General features: G+C 47.1%; 1 protein-coding gene across 3 annotated transcripts in view; it reads left to right on the top strand.

The window, feature by feature from the left end:
- RIN2 (Ras and Rab interactor 2) overlaps positions 1–13,252 on the top strand; it is a 206,063-nt gene that overhangs the window by 124,038 nt on the left and 68,773 nt on the right. The window lies entirely within an intron of this gene.

The following is a 13,252-nucleotide window of genomic DNA, read 5'->3' as shown; positions in this document are numbered from 1 at the left end:
TAACAGTATCTTAAATTTGTGGCCAGGTGCAGTGGCTCACACCATAATCCCAGCACTTTGGGAGGCTGAGGCGGGCAGATCACTTTAGCTCAGGAGTTCGAGACCAGCCTGGCCAACATGGTGAAACCCCGTCTCTACTAAAAATACAAAAATTAGCCAGGTGTGGTGGCACACACCTGTAATCCTCGCTACTTGGGAGGTTGAGGCAGGAGGATTGCTTGAACCCAGAAGGTGGAGGCTCAGTGAGCCGAGATCATGCCACTGCACTCCAGCCTGGACAACAGAGCTCAGAAAATAAAAAATAAAATAAATAAAAATGTGAAGGTGCACATTATGTATTTTTCTTCCCTATTGTAGACCCGAAGCCTGATGTTTAATAAGTACTCTGTAAACACTTCTTAAAAATATTAAGCAAAAGATGCAAGATCTAACTGAAAACACCAATGCTAAAACTCACTGGGGCTGCCGAAGGCCTTAGTGACCACTCTTAGAAAGAACTTCATCCCAGGCCAGACGCGGTGGCTCACGCCTGTAATCCCAGCACTTTGAGAGGCCGAGGCGGACAGATCACGAGGTCAGGAGATCGAGACCATCCTGGCTAACACGGTGAAACCCCGTCTCTACTAAAAATACAAAAAAAATTAGCTGGGCGTGGTGGTGGGCTCCTATGGTCCCAGCTACTTGGGAGGCTGAGGCAGGAGAATGGCATGAACCCGGGAGGCGGAGCTTGCAGTGAGCCGAGATCATGCCACTGCACTCCAGCCTGGGCGACAGAGCAAGACTCCATCTCAAAAAAAAAAAGAAAAGGAAAAACTTCATCCCTTGTGGTGCTTCAGTCATTTCACTTATTACTGAACCTAAAAATGCAAAGCCACAGGAGGAGTATGGTGCCATCTGTGACTGCCAAGGTCATTGAATAATCCAGAGGTCAAGGAGTAATCTAAGGCAACACTGGTCTCAGACAACTGATGCAATAGATCAAGGCCTCAGCAGGAGCACTGTTTCAAGATACAGCCACACACGCTGCTTCCGTAGTTCACACATTGAACTGCAGATACTACATGCACCTTTTACAACTTATTTTTCTTTTTCTGTGAGCATGCACCAAATTGAAAGTTATATCAGAGTGTTTGCAGTGTAATTCCAAACATAGTTCTTTTGTTTTCATTTTTGTTTTCTTTGAGACAGAGTCTCGCTGTGTTGCCCAGGCTGGAGCACAGTGGTGCGATCATGGCTCACTGGCAACCTCCACCTCCCAAGTTCAAGCGATTCTCCTGTCTCAGCCCCTTAGTAGCTGGCACTACAGGTGTGCACCATGTCCAGCTAATTTTTGTATTTTTAGTAGAGACGGGGTTTCACCATGTTGGCCAGGCTGGTCTTGAACTCCTGACCTCAAGTGATCCACCTGCCTCTGCCTCCCAAACTCCTGGGATTAGACGTGTGAGTCGCCATGCCCAGCCGAAACAGCTTTTTGGGTTTGGTTTTGTTTTTTTAATAAAAACAACTCTGAGCTAAGCCTCTGGGAGTGCCACTGATCAGGGGTGCCACCTAAATAGGGATGTCCTCCTGGTCCTTCACAGCCTCTCCCATGTGTGGTGAGGAGTGCCTGGCAAGGTGGAGCCCACTTTGATCTCTTTTGTATGTTGACAGGAGCAGTTTACAATTTAGTTATTAATTGTTTGAAAGCAAACGTTTTACACTCAATGAGAACTTCCCCCAGGATCAGAAGAGAACCACTGCCTCCTGGATGTGCAAGCACATTGGTGTTTTGGGGTGGTGGATAATTGAAAACTCGAGCAGTCTCTTTTTAGTGGATGCCACACGTCAGCAACTTCCCCATCCCGTCCAGCTGAGGTTATAATGGATTGGATCCGAGCTCTGCCTCCTCTCTGTCCTGATTTACCCCCTGCCTGGCACGAAAATGAACAGAGAAGTCATCAAGAGGAAGGCGGAGAGGGGAGAGCACTTGATTCACTCAACAACTAATGTGTGCCAGGGACTGCTCTGAGCTGAGGAGACCACAGTGAACCAAAGCACAGCATTCCTGCTCCGTGGAATTTGCATCCAGGCGGGGGCGTTTGGGAGCACCTCTGGCTCCAGGAAGAACCCACCAAGCGGGGCCAAGCAGGAAGGCTGGGGGGTGTCCTAGGTCAGGTTCCCCAGAAACAGGCCCAGAGCTGAAGAACTGTGTGAAAGTGGCTATCAGGAAGTGCTCCCAAGAGAAACGCACAGTGAAGTGGGGGTTGGAGCCTGGAGGGGAAAGAGATCAGAGATCAGAGGTCCAATATCAGGCGAAGTCCCCTAAGGGTAAATTTGGATCTGTCGGTTTTTTGTCTGTTTGTTTGTTTGTGACAGGGTCTCTGTCACCCAGGCTGGAGTGCAGTGGCACAATCTCAGCTCACTGCAACCTCTGCCTCCTGGGTTCAAGCGATTCTCCTGCCTCAGCCTCCAGAGCAGCTGAGATTACAGGCACATGCCACCATGCCCAGCTAATCTTTGTATTTTTAGTAGAGATGGGGTTTCACCATATTGGCCAGGCTAGTCTTGAACTCCTGACCTCAAGTGATCTACTTGCCTCGGCCTTCCAAAGTGCTAGGATTACAGGCGTGAGCCACCGCTCCCGGCCTGGGTCTGTCTTAAAGGGAGCTTGAGGACAATGTAGGTCTCACCTCTATTATCCCAACCAGGAGTGGGGATCTAGGATATTTACACCCCAACACCCAGCTTCACTGGTCAAGTACTGACCCTGGAGACCCTTCATGGTCTCTGCACCAAACAAAGCCAGCTGTGCCAGCCTGAACCACCAGCTGTAGGGGATACGCTTCTCTTGTCCCGACCACTCTCTCTCTGGAGGTGTGAGAGGCCCCCTCTGGTGGAAGTGCTGGTCTCAATTGAGGCCACTGTGCAACCTGACATTTCTAGGGATTTTCAGATCTGGAAAAGGTCCAAGATCTGAAAAAGGTCCAAGATAAAAAAGGTCCATAGCTTTCCAAAGCTATGGAAACCTCGTCATCAATGCCTTGAGGTCCCCCGAGGAGGTAGCACCACTCAGTAGGAGTACCAGGTGCTCCATTTTCTGGGGCTCTCCTAATTTCAAATATTCTGTTCACTGTAAGTCCATCCATGCTTCTCAGACCCCATGTCCCTGTGGAATGAAAGTGCCCATGAGGACCATAAGGTGGGGAGTCTCCCTCCTGCTCCCAGGAAGCACCCAAAGACCAGTGTCCCCAGCAGATACAATTAGCCAATGCATTCTGCCACCTGGACCCCACCCCATACTGCAGCACTCATTTAAACCATACCTCTCACTCTCCTGTCTTTGGAAGAGGGTATAAGTCACCCAGCCCTCCCCCTACCAGCACACTACAGATGCTCGCCTGCTGGGGGCTCTGCCAGCATCACTTCCGTGAACCCTCGGCAACCTTGGACGCAGCCTTCATCCCGTTCTCCTTTTAAGCTTGAGGAAATTTAAGGGGTCAGATTATTTACTCAAGGACACACTGCTTAGAGCAGCAGAGATGATAACATTCCAAGTAGGCCTTTCAGTCAAAATTCTGCTTTTAAATACTAAATTGGCCGAGAGGCCGGGTGCGGTAGCTCACGCCTGTAATCCCAGCACTTTGGGAGGCTGAGGCGGGTGGATCACAAGGTCAGGAGTTTGAGACCAGCCTGGCTAGTATGGTGAAACCCCATCTCTACTAAAAATACAAAAATTAGCCAGGTGTGGTGGCAGGCGCCTGTAGTCTCAGCTACTTGGGAGACTGAGGCAGGAGAATCCCTTGAACCCAGGAGGCGGAGGTTGCAGTGAGCTGAGATTGTGCCACTGTACTCTAGCCTGGGAGACAGCGAGACTGTGTCTCAAAATAAAATAAAATAATAAAATAAAATAAAAATAAATAAATAAATTGGCTGAGAGGTGTGGTTCACACCTGTAATCCCAGCACTTTGGGAGGCCAAGGTAGTAAAATTACTTGAGCCCAGGAGTTTGAGACCAGCTTGGGCAACACAGCAAGACTCCATCTCTATTTTTAAAAATAGACAAATATTAAATTATCTATCGTGTTTATTTCCTTTAGATACTACTATTTACTAATTAGAACTAAAATTATAAAGTCATTCACAACAAAATACTCATTTCACTTAACTAAGAGGATGGGGGTGGATGGCTTATTACCTTTTTTTCTACATACTGTTATTTGAGGTATAAGGAGAAAAATAGAATTAAAAGATAGTGAATGTTGCTTTTTGGTAAATAGAACCTCCCGATTTTGACTAAGGTGGTGTCTTGAACCAACAGGGCTAGGATGGACAATTGAATAAATGCTGTTGAGCTCATTGCTGTCCATTTGCAATGAAAAATGAAGGGCAGAATTCTGTTTCATACCTCCACCTCTTCATATCCCCACCTGTATACCCCCACCTTCATATCCCCACCTTCCATACCCCCACCTTCCTTACCTCCACCTTCCATACCCCACTTTCATACCCCCACCTTCATACCCCCACTTTCCATACCCCTACCTTCATTCCCCACCTCTTCATACCCCCACCTTCATACCCCACCTCTTTATATCCCCACCTTCATACCCCACCTCTTCATACCCCACTTCTTCATACCCCCACCTTCATACCCCATCTTCATACCCCCACCTTCATATCCCACCTTCATACCCCCACCTTCCTACTCCCACCTTCATACTCCCACTTTCCATACCCCTACCTTCATTCCCCACCTCTTCATACCCCCACCTTCATACCCCATCTTCATACCCCCACCTTCATACCCCCACTTTCCATACCCCTACCTTCATTCCCCACCTCTTCATACCCCCACCTTCATACTCCATCTTCATACCCCCACCTTCATATCCCACCTTCATACCCCCACCTTCCTACTCCCACCTTCATACCCCACCTTCATACCCCACCTTCATACCCCACCTTCATACCCCACCTCTTCATACCCCACCTTCATACCCCACCTTCATACCCCACCTTCATACCCCACCTCTTCATACCCCACCTTCATACCCCACCTTCATACCCCACCTTCATACCCCACCTTCATACCCCCACCTTCATACCCCACCTTCATACCCCACCTTCATACCCCACCTTCATACCCCACCTCTTCATACCCCACCTTCATACCCCACCTCTTCATACCCCACCTTCATACCCCACCTCTTCATACCCCACCTTCATACCCCACCTTCATACCCCACCTTCATACCCCACCTTCATACCCCACCTTCATACCCCACCTTCATACCCCACCTCTTCATACCCCACCTTCATACCCCACCTTCATACCCCACCTTCATACCCCACCTTCATACCCCACCTTCATACCCCACCTTCATACCCCACCTCTTCATACCCCACCTTCATACCCCCACCTTCATACCCCACCTTCATACCCCACCTCTTCATACCCCACCTTCATACCCCACCTTCATACCCCACCTTCATACCCCACCTCTTCATACCCCACCTCTTCATACCCCACCTTCATACTCCACCTCTTCATACTCCCCACCTTCGTACCCCCACCTTCCATACCCCACCTTCCACACCCCCACTTTCATACCCCCACCTCTTCGTTTCATACCCCCACCTCTTTTTTTTTTTTTTGAGACGGAGTTTTGCTCTTGTTGCCCAGGCTGGAGTGCAGTGGTGCGATCTTGGCTCACCACAACCTCTGCCTCCTGGGTTGAAGAGATGCTCCTGCCTCAGCCTTCCAAGTAGCTGGGATTACAGGCATGTGCCACCATGCCCAGCTAATTTTGTATTTTTAGTAGAGATAGGGTTTCTCTAAGTTGGTCAGGCTGGTCTCGAACTCCCGACCTCAGGTGATCTACCCACCTCGGCCTCCCAAAGTGCTGGGATTACAGGCATGAGCCACTGCGCCCAGCCTCCCCCACCTCTTTGTGCTCCTCCTCTCACCTCTCAGCCTTTGGGTAAATTTGCAAAAAAAAAAAAAAAAAAAAAAAAAAAAAAAAAAAAAAAGCTGTCCTCTGGGCACATTCCTTAGCCTGCAGAAGATGCCTCAGGCAGACAGAGCCAACCCAGGGTATAGCGCTTAACAGGCTGGGGGAACCCAGCCCTGGCCATGTTGTAGTTGTTCCTTGCTCTCTAGTCTTGACTTTGCACCATGCACAAAACTAAATTCCAGATGAATGAAAGGCCTACAAATAAATAAATACATCATATATAAACAGGCAAAGCTGTATATACTGTATAAGGAACTTCTTTCTAGGCAAGGGCCAATAAGCAGTGGCCATATGGAAAACTTGGATAAATTTGATTCTATCATCATTAAAAGCTTAAGAAAACTTAAAAGGCAGAAAAACAATGAAAGAGAACATATGTGAAACATATCAGACAATGGATTCATATACACAACCAACTTATGCAACTTAATTTTAAAAAATCAAGGAACCACAAAATAGGCAACAGATGAATGAAAAGGCAATTTATTGCAAGAGGAAATAGAAATAAACGATAAAAATATAATCAGGGCAAAGCAAATAAAAACAAAACAAAATTATTTCTGCTCATCAGATTGGTCTGCTTAAATGTTTGATAATATCAATCATTGACAAGCAGCGTGGACACTTTCACAGATGGCAGGGGCAGTGCAGAAGGGCACAGCCACCCGGGGAGCAATGTGGCACCAGCTCAGAACCTGCTACATGCATAGGCCCCAGTATTTTCTCTGAGGTTTCACACAGTGCACAGCAGCACACACACACCGGTGACCATCACAGCCCTGCCTGTGATAGCAACACGCTGGAAACAACTAAGCGTCTATCAAAATAGAATGGATATGTGGATTATGGTATATCCCTATGTTGGAAAACCATTCCCACTTACAACAAATGAACCAGGGCTTCATGTATCTATGTGGATAAACCTCATTACAGTTTGTTGAGTGAAATTAGTAAGCCAGTACAATTCCTTGGGGTGGAGAAAACACAGATGATACTATTCAAGGATGATACACACAAAACTGATAACAGTGGTTACATCTGAGTAGGTGAAGGAGATTATGGGTGATGGTCAAGGGAGATTATTTTTAAGTACAATCATTTATTTTCTTTAATTAAAATATATTCATTTGTGACGTTTGTAATTACAATTAAATTTCAAAAATATAAATGCAAACACCCTTGGGAGGAGCAATACACAAAGTTAAAAGAAAAGAAGCAATGTTCTCCGAAGATGCGCTCGCGTCATTGTCCAGGTGCCCCTCTGCAAGTGAAGGCGAAAAGCCTCCATTACGTTTTTGTTTTCCAGGTGACAGTTCCTGGGGGCAAAGGTCATTTGAAAGTTTGGAGGAAGCTCATTATTTTCCAGACTAGTTTAGAAAAACCCCAACATGAGAGGTACCCACCACACCAGGAGACTCCTCAGCCAAGCAGAAGCAGATGGTTAAGGGAACTGTTTGGATAATGTGTTTTTTTTTTTAGGATCTGGAGGTAGATCTGATACCGCAGAGCTGATTCCGGGATTATAAATGCTTACCACACCTCAAGGCCAAGTTGATGCACTTGGGGAATGGAAATTCCGTAGCTGGGAGCCAAGGACTTGACTTTTCCCACACCCTAAGTTTCAAGTCTTCAACATATCAGCAACACATCCCTTTTCAAACCACTGATAACATTCCTGAATGAGACTTGGAATTTGAAGAGCGCTGTATCAGGACTTGTGCTATAAGCACTTTCCTATTTGACTTTTACTTGACCTTCAAGAGAATTTTTCTCCTCTTATCTAACCCTAAAAGAAAGAAAACAAGACTTGGGGTTCCTGCCTTTTCTCTCCTCCCTGCAGCTTCCTATGCATGCCAAGAAGCATACAATAACTTTTCTATTAGGGGAAATTCAGCGCCTAGTGGGCAAATCTCTAGGTTAGAGGCTTCTGAGCAGACAGGCGGGAGGAGATTGGACTCCGCAGACACTGTTTGTTTGTAGTCCCAGGTCTCTTCTGCTGGTGATTAAATGGTCTCTGTCCAGGATGGGAGGTACATGAATCCATTTTAAGTGTCTTTTAGTATCAGCTCGCTGGTTAATAACAATTGCCATTAATATAAAGAGATAATTTGTTATTTATTTATTTTAAGAGATGGGGTCTCACTCTGTTACCTAGGCTGGAGTGCAGTGGCACCATCATGGCTCACTGCAGCCTTGAACTCCTGGGCTCAAGTGAGCCACCTACCTCAGCCTCCTGAGTAGCTGGGACTACGAGACACATGCCACCATGCCTGGCTAATTTTTTTTTTTTTTTTTTTTTTTTGGAGATGGAGTCTCGCTCTGTTGCCCAGGCTAGAGTGCAGTGGCGTGATCTCGGCTCACGGCATCCTCTGTCTCCCAGGTTCAAGCAATTCTCTTGCCTCAGCCTCCTGAGTAGCTGGGACTACAGCTGCACGCCGCCATGGCCAACTAATTTTTTGTATTTTAGTAGAGACGGGGTTTCACTGTGTTGCCCAGGCTGGTCTGAAACTCCTGAGCCCAGGCAATCCACCCACCTTGGCCTCCCAAAGTGCTAGGATTACAAGCGTGAGCCACTGTGCCCAGCCGATTTTTTACTTTTTTGTAGAGCCAAGGTCTCTCTACGTTGCTTAGGCTGGTCCTGGGCTCAAGTGATCCTCCTGCCTCAGACTCCCACAGCACTGGGATTACAGGCATAGGCTACTGCTCCCGGCCAAGAGATCATTTAAATAGGAAGAGGATGAGAGAGTATTTAGGTGCCTATTGAAGTGTTTTGTTTTTGAGATGGAGTCTCACTCTGTGGCCCAGGCTGGAGTGCAGTGGTGTGACCTCGGCTCACTGCAACCTCCACCTCCTGGGTTCAAGCGATTCTCCTGCCTCCGCCTTCGGAGTAGCTGGGACTACAGGTGCACAACACCACGCCTGGCTAATTTTTGTATTTTTAGTAGAGACAGGGTTTCACCATGTTGGCCAGGCTGGTTTCGAACTCCAGACTTCAGGTGATCTGCCCACCTCAGGCTCCCAAAGTGTTGGGATTATAGGAGTGAGCCACTGTGCCTGACCTATTGCAGTGTTTTAATCTCATTCTCCTTTTTATTCCTCCAATGACCTTCCCTTGATATCATCAGCCCTAGCTTTGGGGGTTTAAGGATGAGGGCACCCAAATGGGTCACCCAAGGATACCCAGCCAACCGGGGCCTGAGACAGGATTTGAAGACAGATTTTTCTGAGCCAAAAGCTGGTATGCCTACCCCTACTCCCAGCTGCCAGGTCACCAGTCAGAGCTGCAAGCCACACTGCCTCGAAATTGCACAAAGCTGCTGCCTGAAGAATGGCCCCTTGGATGAGGTCCCCGCCTACTGAGAAATTACGCAGAATGATTACAAAATGGTACAAATTACTATTGACTCCTGCACCAGACTGAAATTCAGCAGGCCCAGCCTTGCCCAGGCCCAGCCCTGGGTGTGACCTCAAAGGACTAGGAAAGAACTTGGGCCTTCTCCAGTTATTCTCTTGCCCTTGGCCAGGATGCCAGCTCTTATGCAGGAGCACTCAGGTGAACACCTCAGGCTTCTCAAGGTGTGTTATGCACGAATGCAGGATGAGGGAGTGGACCCAACCCCTGGCCTGCCTTCCTCTCCCTCTTGTGGTCACCAGCACCCCCTCTTCTTCCGTAGAAGTCCCCAGCCAGGCCAGCAGCCCACTCTCTCCCAGCTTCTAAAGGCAGCACATCACCCCTCTGTCCTGCTGTACATGCCTGCAAGGAAAAACAAACACAGGCAATACCCTGGCAAGACCTCGGTTGAGGTCTGCTGTGCTGTATAAGGATAGGTGGCTATCCCTTGGGTTGGGGTCTTTGTCACTGCTTGTGGAGTTTTCTGGGAATGATGCAGCTGTGCTGGGTGTTTGATGTAAGAACCATCGTCTCACCAACTTTGTGCCTTGTCAACCTTGTCCTGTCTGACCCTCTGGCTGCACTGAATCACAGCCACGTGGCTCTACCACCACTTTCCCAGGTGTCCACAGCAGAGCAGGGGTAGCGAGCAGCACTCACTCACCAGCTTTGCAGATATTTAGACAGCCCCTCCCCCTGCTTGCAGGAATTCTGTACAGGTACAGGATATGTTGGAGGCTGGGATTGTGTAAGTGGGTCTGGAGAAACTTCAGTTAGTAGCACCAGTTTTTTGTGTTTTGTTTTTAGGTTTTGTTTGTTTGTTTTGTTCTGAGACAGAATCTTGCTCTGTCACCCAGGCTGGAGTGCAGTGGCTCAACCTGGGCTCACTGCAACCTCTGCCTCCCAGGTTCAAGCGATTCTCCTGCCTCAGCCTCCCAAGTAGCTGGGATTACAGGTACATGCCACCATGCCCAGCAAATTTTTGTATTTTTAGTAGAGATGGGGTTTTATCATGTTGGCGAGGCTGGTTTCAAACTCCTGACCTCAAGTGAACCACCCACCTCAGCCTCCGGAAGTGCTGGGATTACAGGCGTGAGCCACCACACCGGGCCTGTGGCACCAACTGCTCTTGGCTTTGTCATGGGAAAGCTGACATTAAAACTGGCTTCCTTTGTTGGGTGACAAGTTATTTCTGCCCTCAAAGAAGGAAATTTTGAAGAAGCAAGTGTAAGGGATGAGATCGAAAGTCTGTGAGAATTAGAAACAAACAAATAAATCAACACAAACTTGTCCAAAAACAACTTCAAAAAACACCCAGAATCCCTTCAGTGGGACAAAATCCAACCCTCAGAGGGGAGGAAGTGTTTTGTGATGCTAACTGCTGCTGGCGGAGGGCCCAGTGGGTATTTACACATGATTCTGAGAGGCAGGAGTGGCCCTGGAACCCTTAACTCTGATCCATTTGTGAGATTAAATCCCTCTGCGCTCTGGGACAAGTGAGTCAGGACTGAATGGAAGGGGAGGGAAAAACTGGCAGGGGTTGGGGTTGGGCCTGGGGGAGATGCAGGGGACCAAAAAAAAAATCCCCACATCCAGCAGGGAAGGGTCCACAGCGATCCAGCCAGGGAAAACCTCTGTGCTTGTCCACCCTCGTGCCTTGGGGTCACGGCGCCTTCCTCTGCACTAGAGATAGGTGGCATGGCATGATTGGTGACTTGGCATGGGAGTGCTGCTAAGTGACAGCCACAGACCGTTAGCTTCTTGTGTGTGGCCAGATGTAGAGAAGGAATTGAGGAGGAAACTTGGAGGTCTGGAGATCCAGCCAACAGCATCGGCAAGAGCAGTACTCGGACAAAAACAGCCTGGCTGAAGGGAATCAACTGATGCCCATTCTGATGAGAATCAAGGCCATTTGGGGTTTTTATGTTCAAATCAATACGATGGTTGTGAAGGTAACCAAAGTGTGGAGAGGGAAATGTACCCAGTGACGGGGCTTCCTGCTGGGGTGGGAGTCCTCTCTTTGAGGTTTGCCAGAGGCTGTGGCCGGCCCTCCGTCACAAGGCCCTCTGCTTCTGATAGGTGTGTGGCTGTCCTGTTTGGGGCCACAGCCATGGTCCAGAATGAAACAGGGCCTAGTCCCAGGGTGGTGGGGCTTCAGCAGATGTGCCCAAACTCCCCTTAACCCCTTCCTTGCTTCTACCTTTTTAGTCCCTTCACTCTTTCCATTTTCATACACACCACCCTTTCTTTTTCTTGTTTTCCTAAAATTTTGTTTACAAAGTACTTTAAGCATACAGAAAACCACACACCATATTAAAATACCCATCACTCAGCGCTGTCAGATGTCATGGTTTTGCCACTTCATTTTAAGAAATAAAATCTTGCCAGGCACGGTGGTGCCTATCTGCAATCCCAGAGCTTTGGGACACCACGGTGGGAGGATTGCTAGAGGCCAGGAGTTCAAGACCAGCCTGCGCAACATCGTGAGAAAGTGTCTCTACAAAATAAATACATAAATAAAATCTCACACGTGACCGAGCCCCTTGACCTGTGAACACTTTCATCCATTTCTCCTGTCTAGAGGTAACCACTATCCTGGATTAGGATTATAACCCCATACATATTAGGATAGCCTTCGTGTCTATGTGTGTATCTATAAACATACAGTACAGTTTTGCATGCTTTTAAAATTTTAATAATATAACATTTAACAGTATTTGATTTTTAAAAAAACTTTTTATAGAGACGATCTCACTATGTTGTCCAGGCTGGTCTCCAACTCCTAGCCTCGAGCAATTCTCTCACCTTGGCCTCCCAAAATGCTGAGGTTACAGGCATGAGCTACCACGTCTGGCCTAATAATATATTTTAAAACCTAACATAGACAAAATAGTATTCTTTCAACATGTTATCAATATAAACATTATGTGGATGCATTTTTATTTGTTAATTTGTTATGTCATAGTTGTACATATTTTGGGGTGTACAGGTGATATTTTGATATGCAATATGTAATGATCAAATCAGGGTAACTGGGATATCCATCCATGTATCTTTTTCTTTGTGCTGGGAACGTTTGCATGGTTTTAAACTTCACATGCTGAATGTAATGCTTCTTGATTTGCCTTTTTTTTTTTTTTTGCTTTCAAAAAAAGCCTGTTGGGCTTTTATGTTTATGCATGTGTTCATACATACAGTTCTGGTTCATTAATTTTTAACTGCCATGTAGCATTTTATACCTCAATTAATGTATCCATTCTCCTATTAATGAAGCCTTAGGTGTTCTCACAAATAATGGGGCAACAAATATTCTTGCAAAGGTATCTTAGGGCCCACGTGCAAGTTTAGTCTCTGAAGTACACATATAGGTTTGTCTATCTTTAACCCTACAAGATGTTGCCAAATTGCTTTCCAAAGTAGCTCTGGGGGTAATATTCCTCCAGCAGTGTAAGAGGTGCCATGGTTTGAATGTCCCCTCTAAAACTCATGTTGAAATTCAATTGCCATTGTAATGGTATTAAAAGGTGAGACCTTTAACAGATCATTAGGTCACGAGGGCTTTGCCCTCACAAATGAATTAATGCCATTATCTTGGTAGCAGGTTAGTTTTCAAAGACGTGGTTCCTGACAAAAAGAATGAGCTTGGCCGATTTCCTCTCCCTGTCTCCATTCACTTCTGCCTTCCGCCACGGGATGACCCTTACCAGATGCCAGAGTCATGCTCTCAGACTTTCCAGCTTCCAGAACCATGAGCCAAATAAACTTCTGTTCTTAATAAATTAGCCAGTCTGTAGTATTCTGTTATAGCAACAGGAAACAGAGCAAGACAAGGGGGATCCTGTTTTCCCACATCCTAGAGTATTTGGCA

This window comes from Symphalangus syndactylus, chromosome 24 (assembly GCF_028878055.3).
Source record: "Symphalangus syndactylus isolate Jambi chromosome 24, NHGRI_mSymSyn1-v2.1_pri, whole genome shotgun sequence".
NCBI lineage: Eukaryota > Metazoa > Chordata > Mammalia > Primates > Hylobatidae > Symphalangus > Symphalangus syndactylus.
This window is presented reverse-complemented; position numbering and strand designations above follow the sequence as displayed.